Genomic DNA, 26,386 nt, shown 5'->3' with positions numbered 1-26,386 from the left:
GATGGCGTCCCTCGTACATGCTGGTGTTGATTCCCAAATTTCTTTCTCCGTCAGGCTGGCCTCAATAAGATTCGCACGTAAAAAGAAGTTATTTATTTAGCTTGCAAGCTTGATTCATTTCATAGAAACATAAGAGACATCCAGTTTCCTATATCCCAGAAAGCGAATGAACAAAGAAACAAAGGGATCTCTGCAAATCAATTCAAATGGTATCAAGTTTCACATACTCGACGCCCATAGGTCAGCCTATATCCCTCCTGACCTGTTTGATCTATTCTGATTGGCTCACTTCCAATCCCTTTATCTGGCCCCTATCAATGCAGCATCACTCTCGTAGACACACCTCTTCCTGCTTTTTCCATGCGGTCTCAAATCCCTTTGTCTCTATCTGCCAGAATCAAAGTGGCTTATTTCTACATTACATTAACTAATATCCTTAAAGTAACTATTTTATATCACATTCGTCACTGGGGATGGATGACCGCGACAACACGTATGAGTCGTGTACACTGCCGGCGTAACGGGCGCAGACATGCAGGATCATCATGCGGTGGTCGCAGACCACCTGTACGTTCATCGAATAGGTCCCCTTCCTATTGGTGAACACGGCCCTATTGGTGAACACGGCCTGTCCCTCTGCGGCAGCCTGCGCCGCCTCTCTGGCACGCTCCTCCTCCTCCTCATCCAGGGTAACATAGACATTAGCGGCTGCCGCCACGGCGGCCAACATCGCTGGATGATCGGAAAACATGACGGCCTGGTGGGGGGGGAGGGGAACGACGACATGTCATCATTGCCCATATCCCCTCCTCACCCCAGCCAGGTGGCATGGACCGCATGGGTCCAACTGTTGGAGGCTGGCACCTGGCCAGGTGGACCAACTCACTTGCCCTCGCATCCCCCTCCCCGGCATGGACCCCAACCTCCTCCCCGGCCCGGACCCCCCATCCCCCTCCCTGGCACGGACCCCCCCATCCCCCTCTCCGGCACGGACCCCCCAACCTCCTCCCCGGCATGGACCCCCCATCCCCCTCCCCTGCCCGGACCCCAACCTCCTCCCCGGCACGGACCCCCAATCCCCCTCCCCAGCACTGACCCCCCATCCCCCTCCCCGGCACGGACCCTCCCATCCCCCTCTCCGGCACGGACCCCCCAACCCCCTCTCCGGCACGGACCCCCCCATCCCCCTCCCCGGCACGGACCCCAACCTCCTCCCCGGCACGGACCCCAACCTCCTCCCCGGCACGGACCCCCCAAACCTCCTCCCCGGCACGGACCCCCCCATCCTCCTCCCCGGCACGGACCCCAACCTCCTCCCCGGCACGGACCCCAACCTCCTCCCCGGCACAGACCCTCCATCCCCCTCCCCGGCCCGGACCCCCCATCCCCCTCCCCGGCACGGACCCCCCCCCCAACCTCCTCCCCGGCATGGACCCCCCATCCCCCTCCCCAGCCCAGACCCCCCCAACCTCCTCCCCGGCACGGACCCCCCATCCCCCTGGAGGGAAAAATTGCCCTTAGTGTTGGGTGCGGTTACTGGGTTATGGGGATTGGGTGGAGCTGTTAACCTTGGGTAGGGTGCTCTTTCCAAGAGCCAGTGCAGACTCGATGGGCCGAATGGCCTCCTTCTGCACTGTAAATTCTATGATTCTATGATTCTATGCCCATGTAGCGACAAGGGGAGTGATAGAGAGGTGCTTTGGCGTGCTGAAGATGCGTTTCAGGTGCCTGGACCTCTCTGGGGGCGCCCTCCAGTATCGGTCAGATATGGTCGGCCGCATCATTGTGGTGTGCTGTGTCCTGCACAATATAGCCCAGCAGAGGGGTGATGTGCCACAGGCAGAGGACGGCGGAGTGGAGGAGCAACAGGGAGAGGCGCAGTCCTCCCAGATGAGGGGGATGGGGGCAATGGTCAGGGCAAACGGGCTAGACACGGGCAGCACGGTAGCCTTGTGGATAGCACAATTGCTTCACAGCTCCAGGGTCCCAGGTTCGATTCCGGCTTGGGTCACTGTCTGTGCGGAGTCTGCACATCCTCCCCGTGTGTGCGTGGGTTTCCTCCGGGTGCTCCGGTTTCCTCCCACAGTCCAAAGATGTGCGGGTTAGGTGGATTGGCCATGATAAATTGCCCTTAGTGTCCAAAATTGCCCTGAGTGTTGGGTGGGGTTACTGGGTTATGGGGATAGGGTGGAAGTGTTGACCTTGGGTAGGGTGCTCTTTCCATGAGCCGGTGCAGACTCGATGGGCCGAAAGGCCTCCTTCTGCACTGTAAATTCTATGAATTCTATGAAACATGGGCGGGTGGCTGTCCACCGTTACCGGCTGGGCCAGCGGGCACGGGACAGGCTGATAGACGCCCGCTTCACTGGCTAGATGGGCGTGGGAATCGGGTAGTATGGCCACAGACCGCACACCATGGCAACACCCGACCACCCACACCCCCCACCCATCCACCCACCCAGCACACTCACCCCCCTCCCCAACCCCACCCACCCCACCCGCATGCACACCCCCCCCCCATTGCGGCACAATGGCCGGGCTCACACAGTTGCGGGTGGACGCGTGTCTATTGCAGGCCATGGAGGATGATGACAACCCGCTCTGCGATGAGCTCCTGGCTCCACATCGTGGAGCCCGAGGTGTTGAGGTGTTCCGGGACCTCCCCTACAATGGGACCCGGAATGGGCCCCAGCACCTCCTACTCCCTCGGGGTGCCCGATGACCTCCAGGCCTCTACATGGGTGGGGGATGCGAACGGACTGGCTATCCGACGCCCCCCCGACATCTGGCGCTGCCAGTCCTGGAGTCCCGTGCTGGTATCGACAGGGATCTGCAGGTTTGCAGCCATGGAGCTCAGGGGGTTGGTAAACCCTGTCTGTGACTGTGCGACGCCGGCTCGCACATGGGCAATGGCGCCAATGCCCTCAGCGATGGCCTGCTGAGACTGGGCCATGGCCTGCAGAGACTGGGCTATGGACTGCTGAGACTGGGCCATGGCCTGCTGAGACTGGGCTATGGACTGCTGAGACTGGGCCATGGCCTGCTGAGACTGGGCCATGGCTTTCAGATACTGTGCCATGGAGTTGGGCCCCTCTGCCATCTGCTGCTGTTGCTGGCTCATGGCCTCCTGTGAGAGGGCAGCCATGTCCTGGGCATCAGACGCCGCCTGCCCGGAAAGCCCCAGGCCTCGCAAACCGCTCCCCATGTCTGACACCATTGCACCCATTGCCTCCACCGCGGACGCCACCCGTGCGGTGTCGGCCTGGGTGGCATGCATGACAGGCAACCTATTGTGTTGTGCGCAGCAGTGAGTGTACCAGACGCCTCATCACTAAAGTGCCCAACCGAGGTGAGCGTCTCTGCGATGGTGGAGGGTGTTGGTGACAGCAGTGGCGTTGTGTCGTGCGCATCGTCCGACTCTGAGTCCATGGCACTTTGGGGTGGGGGTTCGTCTCCACCCATCCAATCTGTGTCACTGTCCGGTATTTCGTTTTCCTGGGTAGTGCTGTCCCGGGTAGGGGTGTCCTGGGTAGTGGTTTCCTGGGTAATGGTGTCCTGGGTAGTGGTGTCCTGGGGCGTGGTGTCCTGGCTCGGCTGTGACGGGGGCCTGTGGCTGCCCCTCTCGTCGCTGGGTGGCACACGCCTGCGTCGCCGCACCCGCATGAGACGGGGGCGCCGTCTCCCTGTTGCTCCAGGTCTCTCCATCTCCAGTGGTCTCCAAGGGACATCCTGCGGGCGGCGCATGCCAGAGGGTCCGGGTCTCTCCGTCTCCCGTGGTCTCCAAGGGGCATCGTGCGGGCGTCGCATGCCAGAGGGTCCGGGACTCTCCGTCTCCGTGGTCTCCGAGGGGCATCATGCGGGCGGTATGCATCTGCGGGGATGGGTGCCTCGACGTTTGCTCCTGCGATACACAATGAAGCATGCATGTTTAGACACGCAGGCAGTGATCAGGTGATATGGGGGAGGGGGGATATGGGGGAGGGGGGATATAGGGGAGGGGGGATATGGGGAAGGGCTGTCGGTGGCTCACTTGCTGGTGGGCCCCCAACCTCTGCATCAGCAACCTCCCGGTCCTCAGGTCCGCCAGCCAGTTCCAGGGCCCTTTCCTCATGTTTGGTCAGTGGCCTCTCATCAGCTGGGCCTCCTCCAGTCCTCACATGCTCCCTGGTGTTGTGTGCGCACTTCTCCTGTGGGGTGTGGTGGCAGGGGTAAAAGGCAACAGTGTTAGATAGGTATATGAATGCACGCCATCGGTTGCGCGTGTATTGCAGAGGTTAAGGTTAGGGCTAGATTCACTTGGGGATATGGGGGATATGGGGGAGGGGGATATGGGGAGGGGGATATGGGGGAGGGGGGATATGGGGATATAGGGGAAGGGGGATATGGGGGAGGGGGGTATGGGGATATGGGGAAGGGGGATATGGGGAGGGGGGATCTGGGGGATCTGGGGGATATGGGGAGGGGATATGGGGAGGAGGGATATGGGGATATGGGGGAGGGGTGTATGGGGATATGGGGGAGGGGGATATGGGGAGGGGGAATATGGGGGATATTGGGGAGGGGATATGGGGGAGGGGGATATGGGGAGGAGGGATATGGGGAGGTGGATATGTGGAGGGGGGTTATGGGGGAGGGGGATATGGGGGTTATGGGGGATATGGGGGAGGGGGGGATATGGGGGAGGGGGGATATGGGGGGTATGGGGAGGGGGAATATGGAGGATATGGGGAGGGGCATATGGGGATATGGGGAGGGGGGATATGGGGGAGGGCGGATATGGGGGAGGGGGGATATGGGGAGGGGGATATTGGGGATATGGTGGAGGGGGATATGGGGAGGGGGGATATGGGGGAGGGGGGATATGGGGGATATGGGGAAGGGGGATATGGGGGATATGGGGAGGGGGGATCTGGGGGATATGGGGAGGGGGATATGGGGATATGGGGAGGGGTTTATGGGGGATATGGGGGAGGGGATATGGGGAGGGGGAATATGGCGGATATGGGGAGGGGGGATATGGAGAGGGGGATATGGGGAGGGGGGATATGGGGAGGGGATATGGGGAGGGGGGATATGGGGGAGGGGGATATGGGGGATATGGGGGAGGGGGGATATGGGGGGTATGGGGAGGGGGAATATGGGGGATATGGGGAGGGGGATATGGGGGATATGGGGAGGGGGGATATGGGGAGGGCGGATATGGGGGAAAGGAGATATTGGGGAGGGGGATATGGGGGAGGGGGGATATGGGGGAGGGGGGATATGGGGGATATGGGGAGGGGGATATGGGGAGGGGGGATATGGGGGATATGGGGGAGTGGGGTTAAGGGGGATATGGGGAGAGGGATATGGGGGATATGGGGAGGGGGGCTATGGGGATATGGTGGAGGGGCGATTTGGGGATATGGGTGAGGGGGATATGGGGAGGGTGATATGGGGGAAAGGGGATATGGGGAGGGGGGGATATGGATATCGGGCGGGGGGGGGGCTCACCCTGGCTGCCCTGACGAGGTTGTTCACCTTCTTGTGGCACTGGGTGCCTGTCCGTGGTTTCTGGACCACAGTGCTGACGGCCTCTGACACCTCCCTCCACAGACGCCGGCTGTGGAGTGGGGCGACTCTGCGGACGTGTCCGGGATACAGGGCCTCCCTCCTTTGCTCCACTGCGACCAGGAGCGCCTCAATGTCGCGGGACTGGAACCTCGGTGCTGAGCGGCAGTCGGCCATCCGGTCGGGTCTTCTGGTCGGCTGGGGGGAGCAGCGCGTCTTATGAGCCGTCACGCCGTGCCACGTGAGCCAGGGCGGATAGCGTCACATCGCTGCTAGCCCATTCCGGGCCGGAGACTTTGCGACGTTTGGGGCGGCGCGATGCAGGTGGGATTTGCGCCGTTTTGGGCGCCGGTCGGCGGACATCACGACGATATCGGAAAATCCCGCCCCTGGTTCGGGACTCACACGGGCAAGAATTGATGCAGGCATTTCTCAGCATTACCCTAGCGCAGTGAACCTTGCGGTGGATGGACCAAGGGACTAAATGTATGAGGGAGTTGTCTCCAAAGTTCATCGGAGTGCCCTCTCCCTCCCCACCAAAAATGCCCCATAAGAAAGCCCCCCACTAGAGACCCTGGAAGCTAGAGGGCAGTCCAGCCAAAGACAGTGGAAAGAATCACTGCTTTAAAACTCACCTGTGTAATACACCTACTGCCTCAGGCAGAGAAAGTAGCACCTGTAAATTCCTAGAAAGGGAAAACCACATCAGTTGGGTTTAAAGCGACTCAGATCTTTGATCAGCCAGGCTTTCATTCACATCAATGTGAAATTGATTTTACTGGACTGGAATTGACAGCTTACATACACACAGCTGTCTGGATTGTTTAAGCTTATTTCCCTTTGTAGCCACCTGGGTCCCACGTCCCGATTACAAAATGGACACTTGCAAAGAATGCAGGGAAAATTGGACAATACTGAGAAACAAGCAGGTGCAAGGTCTGTCTGTTGATTAGAGCCTTGGCTCTCAGACAGGACAGAAACTGTTAAGCAATCTACATACTAATGAGCTATCTCCAGGGACAAAAGGGAAACATTTAGATAAACAATGTTAAGGCAGACACCCCGGCGCCAGAGGAGACTCAAACAAAGCAACCAACGGCCACCTAGGACACGCCCAGCAACCAGAGAACCCACCCCTCTATTGGTGGAAGATCGATAAAAATGATTGGGAAGGGCCCAATTAATTGAGGCCAAGTTCAAGGCCCGACCAAAAGCGCGCGAAGCCCTTTTAGGTATAAAAGTATTCCCCAAGAGAGAATCTTTCTTCTTTGGCCTTGACTCTCAGCGACGAGAGACCAGCCTAGCAGCTACACCAGGCCAAATAAGTTCCAAGTCAACGCACGCTCCTAATTGCTATCCTGTAAACAGCTCAACCCAGCAGCCTCAGAACCGAGCAACGGCCATTGTTCCTCTGACTGACTGGGCACCCAAAGCTAAGTATAGGCTTTAGTAATAGTGATAGTTTAGTTTGTAGAGTTTTATGCATGAGTAGATTTGACTGTGTGTAAATAAATGAGCATTGCTTTTGAACTTACTAACTGGTGTATCGAGTCTTTGATCAGTATTCGGTTCTGAACCTTGTGGCGGTGTCGAAAGATACCTGGCTACTCTTGAGCAAACGTAATTAAACAGAGCCAAATTAAGAGACAACACCAAAGAGAGCAACAAGTTCATGCTTGAATGGATCAAACGTTTCATGCTGTGAAACTCTAGCTATGATTGACAGCTCATTGACCACATCAAAGGTAGTTAAGTGCTCTCTGACACTAAATCCTGAAAGTGAACGCCATCTTTAATGTCCCCCTATAAATCCTCGAGGTTGCACCTCAACCTCACCTCCAACTCCCTTCCCCCTTCCCCCAACCTTCTGCTTCAATCTCCCCTCAACAACCCCTCCAATTACCCAAACCTTGTCCAACCACACTACCCTCCATCCAGCATCTTCCAAATTTCTCTCCAACTCCATCCTCCCCCTCTCTCCCACCCACCTGTACCATTCCCACATCAACCCAAACTTCCCAAATCCCTACTCAACCCTGCTACAATCACTCCTAAACTCCTCTCCAACAACCCCCAGTCACCCTCTGATCTCCCTCTCATCTCCCTCTCCAACCCCCCAACATCCCCACCAAACTCCTGTTCAATCTTCCCCACCCCCTGTCAAACACCCCCAACCATTCTTCCAGTATTTGCCGTATAGCCCCCTTCCAAACTGCAGCTCTCTGACCTTCACCCAACACTTTCCCTCTGACCTTCTCCCATCTACTCCTCTCACCCACACATTACACGCACACTATCCAATTGGTTCTATAATTACTGGGGTTTCAGTTACTATTTTTAACCCCTTCAGTTGCAGCACTGCTTCTAACCTTCAGGAAGCCTTGTAGTTTTCTGTCAGGCAGCGCAGCAATTCAGTGAAATTGACATAAGGACTTAAGATCTGGCCCCTCGATCTTTCTCCGCCATTCAATAAGTTATTGCTGATATTTATGTGGACTCAGCTCCACTTACCCGCCCTCTCACCATAACCCTTAATTATTTTAATGTTCCAAAATCTATCTATCTTTGCCTTAAAAATATTCAGCAAGGCAGCATCAACTGCTTCACTGGCCAGAGGATTCCGCAGATTCACAAACCAACACAACACAACACACCATTCACAACAAGATTGACAACACAACTGAAGAAGTTCCTTCTCAACTCAGTCCTAAATCTGCTCCCCTTTATTTTGAAGCTTCGCCTTCTAGTTCTCATTCCACCCGCCAGTGGAATCAACCTGCTGCCACTGAGCATTTGTGGTGGAGGGAGTGAATGTTTGTGGAAGGGGTAATAATCAACTGTGCTGCTTTGTTTTGATGGTGTCACGCTTTTGGAGTATTGTTAGAGCATGATTAGTTTCTCTCTTGTTGGAAATGGTTATTGCCTGATACTTGTGTGGTGAAAATGTTACTTGCTAAAATTCCAGTTGGTGCAGCAGAGGAGCTTAAAAAGGTCCATCAGTTGCCTTTCTTGACTACTTGGCACTTGTAACAATTCCACTCCTGAGGCGAAATTCTCCCGAAACGGCGCGATGTCCGCCGACTGGCGCCCAAAACGGCGCCAATCAGACGGGCATCGCGCTGCCCCAAAGGTGCGGAATGCTCCGCATCTTTGGGGGCCGAGCCCCAACATTGAGGGGCTAGGCCGACGCCGGAGGAATTTCCGCCCCGCCAGCTGGCAGAAAAGGCCTTTGATGCCCCGCCAGCTGGCGCGGAAATGACATCCCCGGGCGGAGCATGCGCGGGAGCGTCAGCGGCCGCTGACAGTTTCCCGCGCATGCGCAGTGGAGGGAGTCTCTTCCGCCTCCGCCATGGTGGAGACCGTGGCGGAGGTGGAAGGGAAAGAGTGTCCCCACGGCACAGGCCCGCCCACGGATTGGTGGGCCCCGATCTCGGGCCAGGCCACCGTGGGGGCACCCCCCGGGGCCAGATCGCCCCGCTCCCCTCCCAGGACCCTGGAGCCCGCCCACGCCACCTTGTCCCGCCGTTCAAAAGGTGGTTTAATCCACACCGGCGGGACAGGCAATTTATCGGCGGGACTTCGGCCCATCCGGGCCGGAGAATCCAGCGGGGGGGCCTGCCAACCGGCGCGGCCCGATTCCCGCCCCCGCCGAATAACCGGTACCGAAGACTTCGGCAACTGGCGGGGGCGGGATTCTCGGCAGACCCCGGCGATTCTCCAACCCGGCGGGGGGTCGGAGAATGACGCTCCTGGTCTGACATTTTTGGAAAAAGCTCAGGGACTGGACCATGCCGGCAAATCAACATGTCAGTGGAAAATTCTGGGTCCATTGGCTTTTGCTTCCATGACCATTAAGCTTTGAATATCTGGCCTCACATATCTTGACCTTAGCCATGAATCTATTCTGTGGCAACTTATCAAAGTTTTTGGGGAAATTCAAATGTATTATGTCAACGACATTACCCTTATCCACATTTTCTGTCACCTTTTCAAAGAATTCAATGTTGGCCAACCATAACGTTTTGGAATCCATGCTGACCCATGTCATTGTATTTTCAGTTTCTAGGGCCTGGATGTTCATACCTCCATCCATGTCAGAACGGAGGCGTGTGATTAAAGAATGGTGCGCAGGAATCAATTGCAGAATCCCATCCCCATTCAACTCTTGTGGGATTTCTAGTGCCCTGGGATGAGGATGCAGATAGCAAGCTCACACTCTACATTCATTCCCTTGCTGGCTCCATTGCGAGGGCAGCACTTTCAGAATCCCCTGAAATTTTGGGTAGTTGGGCAAACATTTGCAGAACATATGGGGCGGGATTCTCTGACCCCCCCCGGGTCGGAGAATCGCCGGCGGGGGGCGGCGTGAACTCCGACGGCAGCTGCCGAATTCTCCGGCGCCGGTTTTTTGGCGGGGGCGGGGATCATGTCGTGCCGGTCGGGGGCCGTTGGCAGTGGCCCCCCCCCCGGCGATTCTCCGGGCCCCGATGGCCCGAGCGGCTGCCCGTTTTCGGCCGGTCCCCCCGGCGTGAAATGCACAAGGTCCATACCGGCAGGACCTGGCTCTGAGGGCGTCCTGCGGAGTCCTCGGGGAGGGCACGGGAGGATCCGACCCTGGGGGGAGCCCCCACGGTGGCCTGACACGCGATCGGGGCCCACCGATCTGTGGGCGGGCCTGTGCCCTGGGGGCACTCTTTCCCTCTGTGCCGGCATCTGTAAGGCTCTGCCATGGCCGGCGTGGATAAGAAACCAACTGCGCATGCGCAGGGATAATGCCAGCGGTTCTGCGCATGCGCCAGAACACGCTGGTGCTCCCACGCATGCGGCAACTTGCGCCGGCTGGCGGAGGCCCTTCGGCGCCGGTTGACGCGGCGCCAACCACTCCAGCGCAGGCCTAGCCCCCGGAAGTGCAGAGGATTCCGCAACTTCCGGGCTGCCCGACACCGGAGTGGTTCACGCCACTCTTTGGCGCCGGTACGGCCTGCCCGCCGGTTGGGGGAGAATCCTGGCCATGGTTCAGAACAACCAAATAAGTTGTAAACCATGGGGGATGCCCAGTCTGGAGTTGGAAACCTATTCACATGTCAGTTTAAAAGCTTTTGCCAACCTCCCTTGTCATGGTTAGATGGTGTATGATAATTTAAATATGTTTTCATGCAACAATTGATGATATTGTCCTTAAAAGATAAGTGACAATTAAGTTAATGAGCCTGATGTATGTAGTCACATGCATTGGAATAATTTATCCAGTTGATAAAGGGCTCCTCTTCATTCAACGTTACTGAGACTCTGACTGTAATGTGTCATCTGGACACTGTGCTTTCATTTTGGTGTGAACCATCTAAAACACTCGACACAAATCAACTATGAGATGAACCAAACATTTATTTCTTGGTATGCACACACAGGACATTAAAGCATCTCAATGATACAAAGTTATTTGTGTAAGAATGAGAACATTAATTATGATTATATAATACCTTGTTTAAACTTCCAATTTCATACATTCATGGATATATAAAAATGAACTGTATCTTATCCTCTTCCCTCTCATGCCACAAGTGTCCTTTTCCCTACTTACTCTGACATTCTCAACTTTCTAGCTCCTTTTCAATGGCTCTCTTTCTGACAGAAATCAGCAAATTATTCAAAATAGCAATATCTAACCTGGTAACCCAGATATTAGCAATACCCCCTTCTGTCACTAGTAGACATCTGTCCTGTTAAATTATATCTTCATTATTATGTTAGTCTGAAATTATTTAAGTCTGAATCAAGTCTGCAAGTTTTAGCAATGCAAAGCAAAATTTGTAATATTGAGCATGTATGTAACCTTCTGCCCTTCAATCTTCAGATTTATTTAAAGTTCAGTGGTCTGTTGAGTTTTCAAAGCACTTTTCCAACATCCACATTAGAAAGAACTGGTGAGCCTTATGATACTACTGGAGAGTCTTTTAAATGTTCATAAGCTATTAAAATAAACAACAATTCCTTCATAAAACACTTAAGCTATTACAAGCTCATAAAACTATCACTCAAACAAAGCTAAAGGTTTCCTTCACAGGTAAGCAACCTGCTACAGAGTTCATTACTAGGTCTGCAGCTCAGCCAAGCATTCAGAATAGGATTTCATTGCACAGCTCTGGCAACAAAGGCTCTAAAGTGAATACATTGATATTTTTGAAGCAGGCTAAACAGGTGGCTATCTGGCTCACCAGATGACGAGCGGCTTTGATTAACATCAATTTTTACCATTGCTGTTAAGTGAACTATTGTATAGTTCCATGGATTTGTTCTATTTTCCTTTTAATATAGTAGATGTCTGACACTGTCCCTTTTCTAATGAATTTGGCTATATATGTGACTGTACCTCTGTTATCTTTGCCCTTACTTATTTTAATATGAACAGATACAATCCACACAGCCGAAGCATTTTAGTCTTTCTAAAGTTGATTCGCTCCTCCCTATCTATCTAAAATGTCTTCATATCTTTTTTGATCTCTTCTTTAAATATCCTGACCACCATGTTAGTCTCCTTGGTAAATACCAAGGCAATGCAATTATTTAATATTTCTGCCATTTCACCATCATTATCCATATATTTATAATGGCCCTATCCCTCTTCTGTTTTCTCCTTTGTTATTTAAGTATCTGCATTGTACTTGACTATTTTTTTCTATATTCCTTAATAACTTAACTTCGTAGTTTCTCTTTGTCTTCCAAATTCTTTTTCTTATTTCTTTGTCCACATTTTAGATTCTCTTTTATCATCCTCTCTTTGTTGCCCACATTACTTGATTTATGCCCTTTTCATTAATTGCAGTTTTGCTCTTGTTTCTTTAATCAGCCATAGGGCTATTTGATGGGAAGTATATTCTCCTAGATTCTATTGATCGCTATGTTACACTGATGAACAACATGACATTTTATCATTCTCTGCATAAATCGGTGAGAACAAGATGAATAACAAAGCAGTAATTTGTGTTACCATTTGAGCAAAATCAGGTGACTTCTCAAGTTCCCATTTCTCATTTAGCAGCCAATTCGTTACAACTCAAGTAATTTTATTAAATCAGGTGAGTTATTTAAATCCTACTCTACATACTTCAGAGATTTCCATGAACTTCAACATTAATTAAACAGAGCTTAAAAGCAGTTTCTATAGTAACCAGGTGTTTGTGACTGCAAAGGTTCCACTGAGCCTGCATCCCAAATGTTTTACATTCAACTTTGTTTGATAGCTAACATGAAGGAAAATGATTGCAAAAGACTTAAGACTTGTAGAAATGGAAGCATTATTGAAGTGCATCAATTTTTCACTGGATTGATTGCAGAATTTATCTTTCTGTTTAAATTTGTGTGTGCTTTAGTTAGTTATCTGGGTGCAAGGGGTACAAGCGAGTGTCTAGCACCCCTCACAGATGTGTTCGCTACACTCTTTGGAGTGGCTCATCCTGCATTGCTCCTCATCTTCACCCAGCTCTCACCTGTGGCTCCACATTGCTGTGCCCAGTCGTGAAACTCGGCCCTGTGCAGTATCCTGGCTTATTTGAGCAGAACCTTCCAGGCAGAGATCTCCCTTGGCAATCAACTACACAGCTACAGGAAATGTACCAAATACTCCAGATGAAGAAGATGGCCATCTTTGCCTTGAAAGACTAACGATTGCTATGAACAAATTTTAGCTTTCGCTTCGACATCTAACTCAGTAAAAGATATGCTCAAGAGATGTTCTCCCCCTTGCTAACACGTGCTGAATGGCACATATTCTGTTACCTGGGGAAGTGGAAGTGGAACCGCACCGACACATTTAAAGACAACTGTACTGAAATTTGAAGTGATGAAGAACAGCAACGGTTATGAATTGGGGAGAGGGAAGGAGAGAGCATAATGAGGTAGATTTTGGCTTTGTGAAACAAAGATAATGAACAAAAGGCAATGAGCATACTATATGGATTACCAATTTGCTGTCACCCATTTTACTCTTGGGCACTATGGGCGTGGTCTTCCAGCCATGCTGAGGCAGAAAAGCAGCTTGCTGCGGTGCAGCGTGGCAGGTGAAAGCCGGGGACCATGTGCCCGGGATCTACCCGGCTCGCAACGCCTCATGAGATTCAACGCAATCTCGCGAGATGTTGCAAGGGGAATCCCGTCCACAATTGGCAGGATCGTTTTTTGGCAAAACTGCATATTAGAGCGAGACAGTAAGCTTCACTCTAATGTGCAAATTCTGAAGGTACCTGAGGCTTTGGGATTCAATCCCTTCGCCTCGGGGACTTTGGGTGAGTGCCCTTTGGTCCTGGTCTCCACAAACATGGACCAGGTGGATTGGCACTTGTGGGGGTTTCCAAGGGGATCAGAGGCCTCCAGCTGCATGCTCTTTGGGCAGGGTGCTGCCTGGCATTGCTGGTGCCACCTGGGCACCCTGGCAGTGCTAGCCTGGCTCTGCAAAGCTGCCCAGGTGACACTGTCACCGGGCAGGGACACTGCCAGGTGCCAAGCTGCCATTTTTTGCATACACGTGATTGGGATTGGGTTGCCTGCCCTGGTGTTGGGGGGGGGGGGGGGGGGCCAGGGGAGCCTCCTATGTTGCGCTCAGGCTGGGGGGGGGGGGAAGTGTGGGATTTTTTTTGTGGGCCTCGGATTTGGGACAACATTTAAAAGTGGCATCCCGATCTCTCGCTACAATGGAGAGAGCAGAGCTCCCTGTTGTACAAAACGGGGCTATGTGCGGCCTTGGACGCTTACTCCCCATTTAGGCCTCTTATTCAAAGCGAGTTGCGTTGAATAGCCATGTGTTTCTCGGCACTGCGAGTGCTGGGAAACACGCGGCCTAATGCATTCGCTAGGGGACTTTGGGAAGATAGTGCCCAAAAAGGCAAAATCTACTCAACCATTCCTGGAATAGGGATAATGGGAATTTCCCTAAAAATTTAAATTCCTTGCTGTAATTGCCACTGACACAAGAGCTAAAATTATTGCCGAATTCTGGGCGGGCTTATCCGTCCCAGGACGCCTGGAATGGGTTCCCAATGGAACAGAGAATTGGGTGTTGGATGAAAATCGGGATTGGCACTGTTGCTAACTTTTCGTTGGTTCTTAATTTGGCTCTATTTAATCACGTTTGCTCAAGAGTCGCCAGATATCTTTCGACACCGCCACAAGGTTCAGAACCGAATACTGATCAATTACTCGATACACCAGTTAGTAAGTTCAAAAGCAATGCTCATTTATTTACACACAGTCATATCTACTCAAGTATAAACTCTACGAACTAAACTACCACTATTACTAAAGCCTATACTTAGCTTCGGGTGCCCACTCAGTCAGAGGAACAATGGCCGTTGCTCGGTTCTGAAGCTGCTGGGTTGAGCTGTTTACAGGGTAGCAACTAGGAGCGTCTATCTCGTAGCGTGCATTGACTTGGGACTTACTTGGTCTGATGCAGCTGCTAGGCAGGTCTCTCTCTTCGGTGAGAGCCAAAGCCAAAGGAGGAAGATTCTCCCTTGGGTAATACCTCTTATACTGCAAAGGCCTTCGCGCTCTTTTGGGCGGGCTTTGAGCTTGGCCTCAACTAATTGGGTCTTTCCCAATCATCTGATTCGATTTTCCTCCAATAGAGGGGTGGTTCCCTGATCGCTGGGCGTGTCCTGGTGACTGTCAGTCAGCTTTGTCTTAGCTTCTTCTGGCGCCGGGGAGTCTGTCCTAACATTGTGTATCTAAATGTTTCCCTTTTGTCCCCGGAGATGGCTCATTAGTATGTAAATCGTTTGGTAGTTTCTGTCCTGTCAAAGCGTTTAAGTTTCTAATCAACAGACAGAGCTTGCACCTACTTGTTTCTTAGCATTGTCCAATTTTCCCTGCATTATTTGCAGGTGTCCATTTTGTAATCGGGACGTGGCCATCCCAGATGGCTACAGCATCGGGCACCAATCCAAATGATTTGGTTGACCCCACGCTGAACGAGGTCCATGATGTGCGCCGGCGAAGAATGTAAATAAATGCAAATGGGTCTTAATGTCCCATTTGCATCTATTTAGTGGACCCTGTGCCCTATGCCCCAGCCTATGCCCCGTGATTTCCCGGTCCCTGCGATCGGGAATTATGTGGGGGCTGATCACTTGTGCTCTCAACATTCATGAAACTGACATGGTGGACCTTGCGGTAGGCCAAGGGGGAAGCCGTTGCTCCATTGGCCACGGCGAGGCCCACCACACCAGTGCCATGCTGGCAGAGACCATCCAAGCCTGTCTGAGCAGGCCCCCCCCCCACAATGCACTGCCTGCCCACGTCTCCTCAAGCAGAACCCCCTCAACACCAACCCCCACCCCACAGAGACTCCTGTAATAGCCCCCCCCCCTCAAGAGACCACCTGTAATAGTGGTAGATGTAAGTGCATTCCAAGCACTAAGTGCAATCCAATCACTCAAGCGTGTGATTTCACGTCACTTACCTCTCTTTGATGTGGCCAATGTTTACAAGCATTGGGGTTTCACCACTTCGGCCACAGAAAGGTGAAGGGATATGAATGAGTCAAAGCTGCAGATGATTTTTTACAAGCTGTCAATCACAGACCACTGCTGGAAAGCTATGAATGGTTTTCAGATAATGAATCTGTGGGAACGAGATGCAGGCACAGTGGTTCTCCTTCGAGTAATGGACACATGGAGCTGCAATGTACATATTACAGCTATAATGCTTCCCACTGCCCCTGTCTGGACTGCTCCCTAGTTTCCAGACAGTGGTCCCTTAGCTGGGGATGAGGGGGGTCTGTAGAGCGGGTTAGTCTTTGTTGGGGTGGGCGTCTGTGTGTGAGGGGGGTCTGTAGAGTGGGTTCCTTTAGTCAGGGGGTAACTTTAGGGGGTCTCCCTATTACAGGCGTCCATGTTGTGGGCTCCTGTATTACAGGCACCCCTGGAGGGAGCTCCTTATTACAGGGGTCTCTGGGGGTCCCCCTATTACAGGTGTCCTAGGGGGGTCTCCATATTACAAGAGCCTCTGGGGGGGGGGGTTCCCCCTATTGCAGGGATCCCTGGGTCCCCCTATTGCAGGTGGCACTGGGTGGTCCCCCTATTTCAGAGGTCCCTTGTGGGAGCGGGTCAGGTCATCCTGTACTTTGGGATGGGTGGGCACCCAGGAAATCCAGGGTGGAGGGCTGCTATGTGTTGTGGGGTGTGGGGCTCAGTGCCAATTTATGGAGGGGGAAATCGGGGCCAATTTGCAGTGTGAGGGGTGGCCGTCCACGGGACATCGCTTTCAGGCCACCCGCTCAAGATGACGGCCTGACTGCGGGATTCCACTGGAACCCCTCATATTCCACGCTATGCATAAATTTTCATGGCATAGAACACTGAATTGCACCCTGCTTTACGACTAAAAGGAATCGTATAACTGGTGCACATCAGCTCCGGTGAGAGAAAGCAGGCTCCCAAACGGAGAATCCCAACCCCGACTTTCATTAACTAGATGCAGCTTGTAAACTAAAATTATTCTTTTTTTTCCAATTAAGGGGCAATTTTGCGTGGCCAATTCATCTACCCTGCACATCTTTGGCTTGTGGGAGTGAGACCCATGCAGACACAGGGAGAAAATGCAAACTCCACACGGAATTAACTAAAATTCTAATCAGTGAGGTGACAAGACTGTTTAATCTTTAATTACAGTTAGTATTTAGCATTCATGTAACGTCAAAATCACATTCCACTAAAGGTAAACAAGTAAGGATAAATTTTGTAAGACCCTGTACCTTTTGCAAGGCCTGGTCCTTGCCCGAGAGTTCCTGACATGCACTGTCAGAGTTCCAGCCAGTGACACAAAGGTCTTGCAAAATTTACCTCAAGTCTTCTGATTTCAGCCACAGTTGTCACTCGTTGACATTCGGGGTGCGATTTCTAACGTTCCAAGATAGTCAGTGATTGCTTTGTGAAACCTGGAGCAGCTAGACCAATTTCATGAGAATGCATGTCCATCCCTGACATGGAGAATTCATCATGCTCTCTTCAAATGTGTAAACATTTTATATCCCAGAAATTAAAATGACAGCACTTACAAGAAACAAAATTAAACAGGAAATGAGAGATGCTGTGAAATATAATGGATTTTAAAATATTGTTCACATTAATGACAAACTGTCAGTCAGTATCAAAAAGAAAGAGCTACCGACAGTGACAAAAGCAATAATAAATAATACCGACGTGCTGAAATTATATGCAGCTACCCACGCCACCCGTGCCCCCCCCCGCCCAAGGAAGTGCAGTCAACGCCCTGAGCGAGGCAAAATCAGGATAAAAATTATATTTCGTGAAGACTAAAATGCAGCTGTGGGGCAAGAAGCTTTAAAAGGCAAAATTAAGCCAAATCTTAGCTGTTTTCGAAGAAAATAATTGCATTCAAATGGACCCTTTCATAACCTCAGGACATCCCAAAATATTTTACAGCCAATTAGTGCAAAGCAAAGTCTTAAAAGTCTCAGGTAAGTAAATTAGCAGATCATCTGTTTTAGGCAAGAGTGAAGGACAATGCATGCTGGAAACCTAACAAAGGCAGCACAGTGGCACAGTGGTTAGCACTGTTGTTGGGGAGAACACCCTGCTCTTCTATTCTCATGGGATCGTTTATGTTCATCTGATAGGTTAGCTGTGGTCTCAGCCTCATGTCTCTTTTCAGACTCCAACAGAGCAACATCCTCTCACTATGGCAATGAAATGTCACATGGGGGAATCAATGGTAAGGGGAATAGACAAGCATTTCTGCAGACGGAAATGAGAGTGCAGGATGGTATGTTGCCTCCCTGGTGCAAGAGTTAAGAATGTCTCGGAGCGGCTGCAGAACATTCAGAGGGGGAGGGTGAACAGCCAGCTGTCATGGTGCATATGGGCACTAACGATATAGGTAAATAAAGTGATGAGATTCTACAAGCTGAATGTAGTGAGTTCGGAGTTAAACTAAAAAGTAGGACCTCAAAGGTAGTAATCTCAGGATTGCTACCAGTTCCATGTGCTAGTCAGAGTAGGAATGTCAGGATGGATAACATGAATACATGAGGGAGGAATTCAAATTCCTGGGACATTGGAACCGGTTCTGGGGAAGGTGGTTACAAACTGGACGGTCTGCACCTGGGCAGAACTAGAATCAATGTCCTGGGAGGAATGTTTGCTAGTGCTGTTGGGGAGGATTTAAACTAACGTGGTAGGGGAATGGGAACCAATGCAGGAAGTCAGAGGGAAGTAAAGTAGGGATAGAAACAAAAGGCAGTAAGAGAAAAAGTGAAAGACAGAGAAACCAAAGCCAAAAATCAAAAAGGATCACAGTACAGAGTAGAGGGACTGTGGAGAACTCAGTGAATGGGTCCAGTAAGACTAAGAGAAATAAAACACAGGGAGAGTGCACAAAACATGACAGGCCAGTTGGCCTGAGAAGGCAGGGCAGAGAGCAAGGGAAGTCTAGATTAAACTGCATTTATTTCAATGCAAGAGGCCTGACGGGTAAGGCAGATGAACTCAGGGCATGGATGGATATATGGGACTGGGATATTATAGTTATTACTGAAACATGGCTAAGGGAGGGGCAGGTACAGATGCTATAGGAAAGATAGAACAGGAGGTAAGAGAGCAGGAGATGTTGCGTATTTGATTAGGGAGAATATCACGGCAGTGAGAGGGAATATATCCGAGGGTTCACCCACTGAGTCTATATGGGTAGAACTGAAAAATAAGAAGGGAGAAATCATTTTTATACTCCTATAGGCCCCCAAATAGTCAGCGGGCAATTGAGGAGCAAATATGTAAGGAAATTACAGACAGCTGCAAGAAAAATACGGTGATAATAGTTGGGGACTTCAACTTTCCCAACATTGACTGGGACTGCTATAGCATCAGAGGCTTGGATGGAGAGAAATGTGTCGAGTGTATTCAGGAGGAATTTCTCATTCAGTCTGTGGATGGCCCAACTAGAGAGGGGGCAAAACATGACCTCCTCTTGGGGAATAAGGAAAGGAAGGTGACGGAAGTGTTAGTGAGGGATCACTTTGGGACCAGTGACCATAATTCCATTAGTTTTAAGATAGCTATGGAGAATGATAAGTCTGGCCAAAAAGTTAAAATTCTAAATTGGGGCAAGGCCAACTTTGGTGGCATTAGACAGGAACTTTCAAAAGTTGATTGGGGGGGTCTGTTGGCAGGCAAAGGGACAGCTGGGAAGTGGGAGACTTTCAAAAGTGTGTTAACCAGGGTTCAGGGTAAGCACATTCCTTTTAGAGGGAAGGTCAAGGCTGGTAGAAGCAGGAAACCCTGGATGACTCGGGATATTGAGGCACTGGTCAAAAAGAAGAAGGAGGCATATTACATGCATGAGCAGCTGGGATCAAATGGATCCCTTGAAGAGTATAGAGGTTGTCGGAGTAGAGTTAAGAGAGAAATCGGGAGGGTAAAAAGGAGAAATGAAATTGCTTTGTCAGGTAAGGCAAAGGAGAATCCCAAGAGCTTCTACTGATACATAAAGGGCAAAAGAGTAACTAGGGAGAGAGTAAGGCCTCTTAAGGATAAACAAGGTTATCTATGTGTGGATCCATAAGAGATGGGGGAGATCCTAAATGAATATTTCTCATCAGTATTTACTGTTGAGAAAGACATGGATTTTAGTGAACTTGGGGAAATAAATAGTGATGTCTTGAGGAGTGCACATATTACAGAGAAAGAGGTGCTGGAAGTCTTAAAGAACATCAAAGTAGATAAATCCCGGGGAACTGATGAAATGTATCCCAGGACGTTGTGGGAGGCGAAGGAGGAAATTGCAGATCCCCCAGCAGAGATATTTGAATCGTCGACAGCCACAGGTGACATGCCTGAAGATTGGAGGGTAGCAAATGTTGTGCCTTTGTTTAAGAAAGGCCGCAGGGAAGAGCCTGGGAACTACAGACTGGTGAGCCTAACGTCTGTAATGGATAAGTTTTGTTTTTACATTTAGAGTACTCAATTCATTTTTTTTTTCCAATTAAGGGGCAATTTAGCGTGGCCAATCCACCTACCCTGCACAGCTTTGGGTTGTGGGGGCGCAACCCACGCAAATACGGGGAGAATGTGCAAACTCCACACGGACAGTGACCTAGAGCCAGGATCGAACCTGGGAGCTCGGCGCCGTGAGGCAGCAGGGCTAACCCACTGCGCCACCGTGCTGCGGGTAAGTTGTTAGAAGGCATTCTGAGAAACAGGATCTACAAGCATTTAGAGAGAAAAGGAATGATTAGAGAGTCAGCATGGCTTTGAGTGGAAAATCATGGGCGGGATTTTCCCCTACCCGGCGGGTTGGGCCGTACCGGCGCCAAGAAGTGGCGTGAACCACTCCGGCATTGGGCCGCCTGGAAGATGCGTAATTCTCTGCACCTTCAGGGGCTAGGCTGGTGCCGGCGGGGTTGATGTCGCTCCAGCCGTCGCGAAAGGGCTTGGTGCCGCGCCAACCGGCGCCATAGGGCCTCCGCCGGCCGGCATGAGTTGGCGCCTGTGCGGGAGCGCCAGCATGTGCTGGCGTCATCCCAGCGCATGCGCAGGGGGTTCTTCTCCGTGCCGGCCATGGGGGAAGTTGACAGCAGCCAGCGCGGAGGGAAAGAGTGCCCCTACGGCACAGGCCGGCCCACTGTTCGGTGGGCCCCGATCGCGGGCCAGGCCACCGTGGGGGCACCCCCGAGATCAGATCCCCCTGCGCCCCCCCCCCCCCCCCCGAGGACTCTGCAGGCCGCCCGGAGAGCCAGGTCCCACCGGTACGGACCTGGTTTGATTTACGCCGGCGGGACCGGCCGAAGACGGGCGGCCGCTCGGCCCATCGCGGGCCGGAGAATTGCCGGGGGGGCCACTACCAGCGATCGCCGACCAGTGGAGCGTGATTCGCGCCCCCACCAAAACCTCGGCGCCGGAAAATTCTACAGCCGGCGGGGCGGGATTCACGCCGCCACCCCGGCGATTCTCCAACCCGGCGGGCGGTCGGAGAATCCCGTCCTGACTCACGAATTTGATTGATTTTGTTTTGAAAGGGGAACCTAGAAGGTAGATGAGGCCATGCAGTCAACGTTGTCTATGTGGACTTTAGCAAGGCCTTTGACAAGGTACTGCATTGTAGGTTGTTGCATAAGGTTAAATCTCACGGGATTCAGGGTGAGGTAGCCATTGGATACAAAATAGGCTTGATGATAGAAGACAAAGGGTGGTTGTAGAGGGTTGTTTTTCAAACTGGAGGCCTGTGACCAGTTGTGTGCCTCTGGGAGCAGTGCTAGATCCACTGTTAGTTGTTTTTTATATTAATGATTTGGATGACAATTTGGGAGGCATGGTTATAATAATAATAATCTTTATTGTCACAAGTTGGCATACATTAACACTGCAGTGAAGTTACTATGAAAATCCCCCAGTCGGCCCATTTGACGCCTGTTCGGATACATGGATGGAGAATTCAGAATCCTAACAAGCACGTCTTTCGGGACTTGTGGGAGGAAACCGGAGCACCCGGAGCAAACCTACGCGGACACGGGGAGAATGTGCAGATTCCGCACAGACAGTGACCCCAAGCCGGCAATCGAACTTGGGACCCTAACGCTGTGAAGTAACAGTGCTAACTACTGTGCTATCGTGTCACCCATTGTACTACCATGCCACCCGGTTAGTAAGTTTCCAGATGACACCAAGATTGGTGCCATATTGGACAGTGAAGAAGTTTATCTAGGATTGCAATGGGATTGTGATCAATTGGGCCAGTGGGCCGATGAATGGCAGGTGGAGTTTAATTTAGATAAATATGAGGTGATGCATTTTGGTAGATCAAATCGGGGCAGGACCTATTCAGTTCATGATAGGGAATTGGGGAGACTTCTAGAATAAATAGATTGAGGAGTGCAGGCTCATAGCTCCTTGAAAGTGGAGTCACAGGTGGACAGGGTGGTGAAGAAGGTATTCAGCATGCTTGGTTTGATTGGTTAGAACATTGAATACAAGAATTGGGATTACTTGTTGAAGTTGTACAAGACATTAGTAAGGCCACATTTGGAATACTGTGTACATTTCTGGTCACCCTATTCTAGAAAGGATATTATTGAAGAAAAGATTTACTAGGATGCTACTGGGACTTGATGGTTTAAGTTATAAGGAGAGGCTGTATGGACTGGGACTTTTTTCCCTGGAGCATAGGAGGCTTAGGGATGATCTTATTGAGGTCTTTAAAATAATGAGGGGCACAGATAAGGTAGATAGATAGTCAACATCTTTTTCCAAAGGTAGGGGAGTCTAAAACTAGAGTGTTTAGGTTTAAGGTGAGAGGGGAGAGATACAAAAGGGTACAGATGGGCAATTGTTTCACACAGAGGGTGGTGAGTGCCTGGAATGAGCTGCCAGAGGTAGTAATAGATGCGGATACAATTTTGTCTTTTAAAAAGCATTTAGACAGTTACATGAGAAAGATGGTTGTGGAGCGATATGGACCAAATGCAGGCAATTGGGACTAGCTCAGTGGTAAAACTAGGTGGCATGGAGAAGTGGGATCGAAGGGCTTATTTCCATGCTGTAAACCTCTATGACTCTATTTAGTCCAGTAAACAAAAACAAAATTAATTTAAAATGAATGGCACTGTGATCAGAGATCAACAGCCCATTCTATATGGAAGATCTTGGCACAATTACCGAAGATATCAATGCCTATAACAGAGTTATGTGCAGAGAGCACAGCAGATAAAAAAAAAATGGAAATTCAGAAGGGCTAATGAAAATAAACTCACAAATAGCCAGTGCAGAACAGCATGAAAGACTTCAGCTAGAACGTGTACCCGACCAGGAGGGACAGGCTAAAATAAATGAGTGAACTAGAAAGAGAAGGATGGGAAGCTCCATTCCCCCAACCACCCTCCATACAAAGCAAAAGAACATGAGGAAATAAAGTAAACCCTCGTAACTTAATGTCACAGCTACAAAGTGGTGACTGTTTTACTGATCTAATTAGAAAGTAAAACGAGAGAGACTGACCGGTTGCCTTCTCTTTCATTTCACATGATTTTTTTTCAAATCACAGATAAATATAGGGCCAAGTGCCTGGTATTGAATCTTGCTAACCAGTTGTACATGTCAGGGAATCACAGGCCAGCTGCCGTTGATTTTCTGGCCACTGTAATTTCAAATTGTTTGTGATGTGCCTGAAATTTCGCATAGCATTTGAGCTTCCTCCAGGAATGCAGATTACCTCATAGCGGTCCGTTCCTACCTTTTAATGATCTAGTCTTTATCCTTTCATAAAGGTACTGGCTTACTTGGGTGAGTTTTCATCAGGTGAAATTTTAAAAAATTCAAACCTCACTCCAACCCCCCTCCTTGACAAAGTCGGCAAGTAAAAGAAGGCAAGACACACCACTGCCACCAGTCGGTGCATTTCCAGCACTGTTTGTGGGTCAGGATGAGCATAGATGTTTCTTCCTGGTACAAATTTGCCTGAAGGTTCCACCTCCATGAGCGCCAACTTTCGTCCCTTCCCTTCATTGTCCTCTCCCCGCCCCTCCTTGTAGTTCCCCTTCAAAACAGCATCTTCACTCCTCCCTCCCCCCTCCCAATCAGTTGCCACCCTACCAGTGGTGGTTTTAAAATTAAGTCTGCAGTGTCAGAGACTCAGACAAAGGTAGGGCTTTATTCAAAGAGGTTAAACTACAGGCTGTGACGTTACACTGCCCATTTGCCTGCACAAATGGCCAATGAGGTCACTTGATTGGTGTCCTAAAGTGCTCCTGTTCCACTCCAATGCTGCCAGTGAGGAAACACTAGAAATACGATGAATACTCAACACTCCCCATTACCATCTGACCCATTGTGTCCCTAACCATGTACTGTCCCCTTTGTCATGTTTTCCCTGGCCACCATGAGGCATACCTTTGCCCCTGCATCCCCACCGGTTGCAATTTGTCCCTGCCTCCCGAATTGGTCTCTTTGCTCCCCTGCTCCAACCGTGTGCCACAGGCTTTCCGCCTGACATGCAGCAGCTTCTCAATCACGTTAGCTGTCAGACAGCAAAGCTGCAGAAAAATTCAGCGAATACCTGCAGGCCTTCCAGGTTCCTCCTTGGCCAACTCTCTAAATCAAGTCCAAAAACCCATGTTTGATATCTGTTTATTTTTTTTAATATAAATTTCGAGTACCCAATTCATTTTTTCCAATTAAGGGGCAATTTAGCATGGCCAATCCACCTACCCTGCACATCTTTGGGTTGTGGGGGCGAAACCCACACAAACACGGGGAGAATGTGCAAACTCCACACGGACAGGGACCCAGAGCCGGGATCAAACCTGGGACCTCGGCGCCATGAGGCAGCAGTGCTACTCACTGCGCCACCGTGCCCCCCATGTCTGATATCTGATCACAGGCACGAAGCATTCGCAGGCTATCTGATCTTATCCATTTTATACATCGAAGCAGTATCCAGTGCTAGTCACTAAATGGTAACAGACAATTTGGACAATGTATCGACATGTGATTCGGAGTCACTGAGGCTGACTGCAAGAGCTGTACTGCCACTTTAGCTCAGAGCAATTAACTCAGCAGAGACAATGGAATCAAATCTGGGACCTACATGGGCTGCGTGACAGAGGTACTCTGCCAGATTAGATCACTCACTGTGGAAGCCTGTTCAACTTTATTTAAAGGCCACATTGCGCAGATGGCATAAATGCACATGATTTGCAGCAGCTACTACCCCAAGTAGCTGACGTGCACAATGGGGCAGCTCTACCCTTGAAGGTTAAAGGTCATCCACAGGAGCAGTTCACCTTATGCGTATTACCCAATCAATAGAGGCCAGCTGGAGCAGGTGGCCATTACAACAGATTGCCAGGAGCAAATAAGGCTACCTCTGCACTTCAATTCAAATGCTTTTCAAGATATAAACAGGGACATTTTAGAAGGCAATGAGGAATAGTTTTCACTGTTTAACCTGGTGAGAGACAGTGAATTGGCTGACCGTTTTATAACTATGCCAATTATCTTTCATCTTCAGCAGGCTGAATGGAAAACACATCCCAGACTAATTGATTCGATTGTATCTGTTGCTGCCAATTGTCTTTGAATGGCAGTCAGGCTCATAGATCATTCAGTTCTATGAAACTGATCAATGGGTCAAGAAAATCCATTCAATTAGAAGCACTTTGTGGTGTCTCAAGCAGCATGTGCCTGTAATGTGGACTAATGCCATTTTGAACCTTTTGAACGAATGAGCATCTATTGCCGTTAAAAAACACCATGTTGAATTTCTTTTGTCAGAGGAAGGTGGATGCAAAATTGCAACCATTCAGCAATGAGATTTTGGGCGGAAGGACTCCAATATTAACTTAGAGGTAGATTGGGAGCATGGGCTCCAATGTTGTATGTAAAATTAAGAATTAGGTTCAGTCCCTGTTACAGAGGCATCTTAGCACAGTTAACTATTTTACTTTTGTGTTTGATGTTGAATGTGCATGATGACGACCCACAGCAGTCGCACTGTACAACATGGCGCTGGCCGTAGGCGGAGCGACTTGCCAGATAGTGCCCCCCGGACATCCTCTCGCCACCACCGGGCCACACCCACCAGTCCCCCCAGCCCTCGTCGAAGCCCCCTGGTCAGCAGCACGGCTCCCGCCCAACTGTGGCAGCACTGGACACAGTCTGCAGCCACCATGCCGGGTTCCCGCACGGCTGGGACCACACGTAAACCGCGCGGTCGTGAACTCGGCCCATCGGGTGCGGAGCATCGGGGGAGGACCTTCAGGTGACGTCCTAAGGCCGTCGCAATGGCACGCACCGTGATGATGCAGTTTTGGAGGGGGCGGGGCATGCGACGCCTG

Source organism: Scyliorhinus torazame, chromosome 3 (genome assembly GCF_047496885.1).
Source record: "Scyliorhinus torazame isolate Kashiwa2021f chromosome 3, sScyTor2.1, whole genome shotgun sequence".
NCBI classification, from domain to species: Eukaryota; Metazoa; Chordata; class Chondrichthyes; order Carcharhiniformes; family Scyliorhinidae; genus Scyliorhinus; species Scyliorhinus torazame.
Note: the sequence above shows the minus strand (reverse complement) of the source record.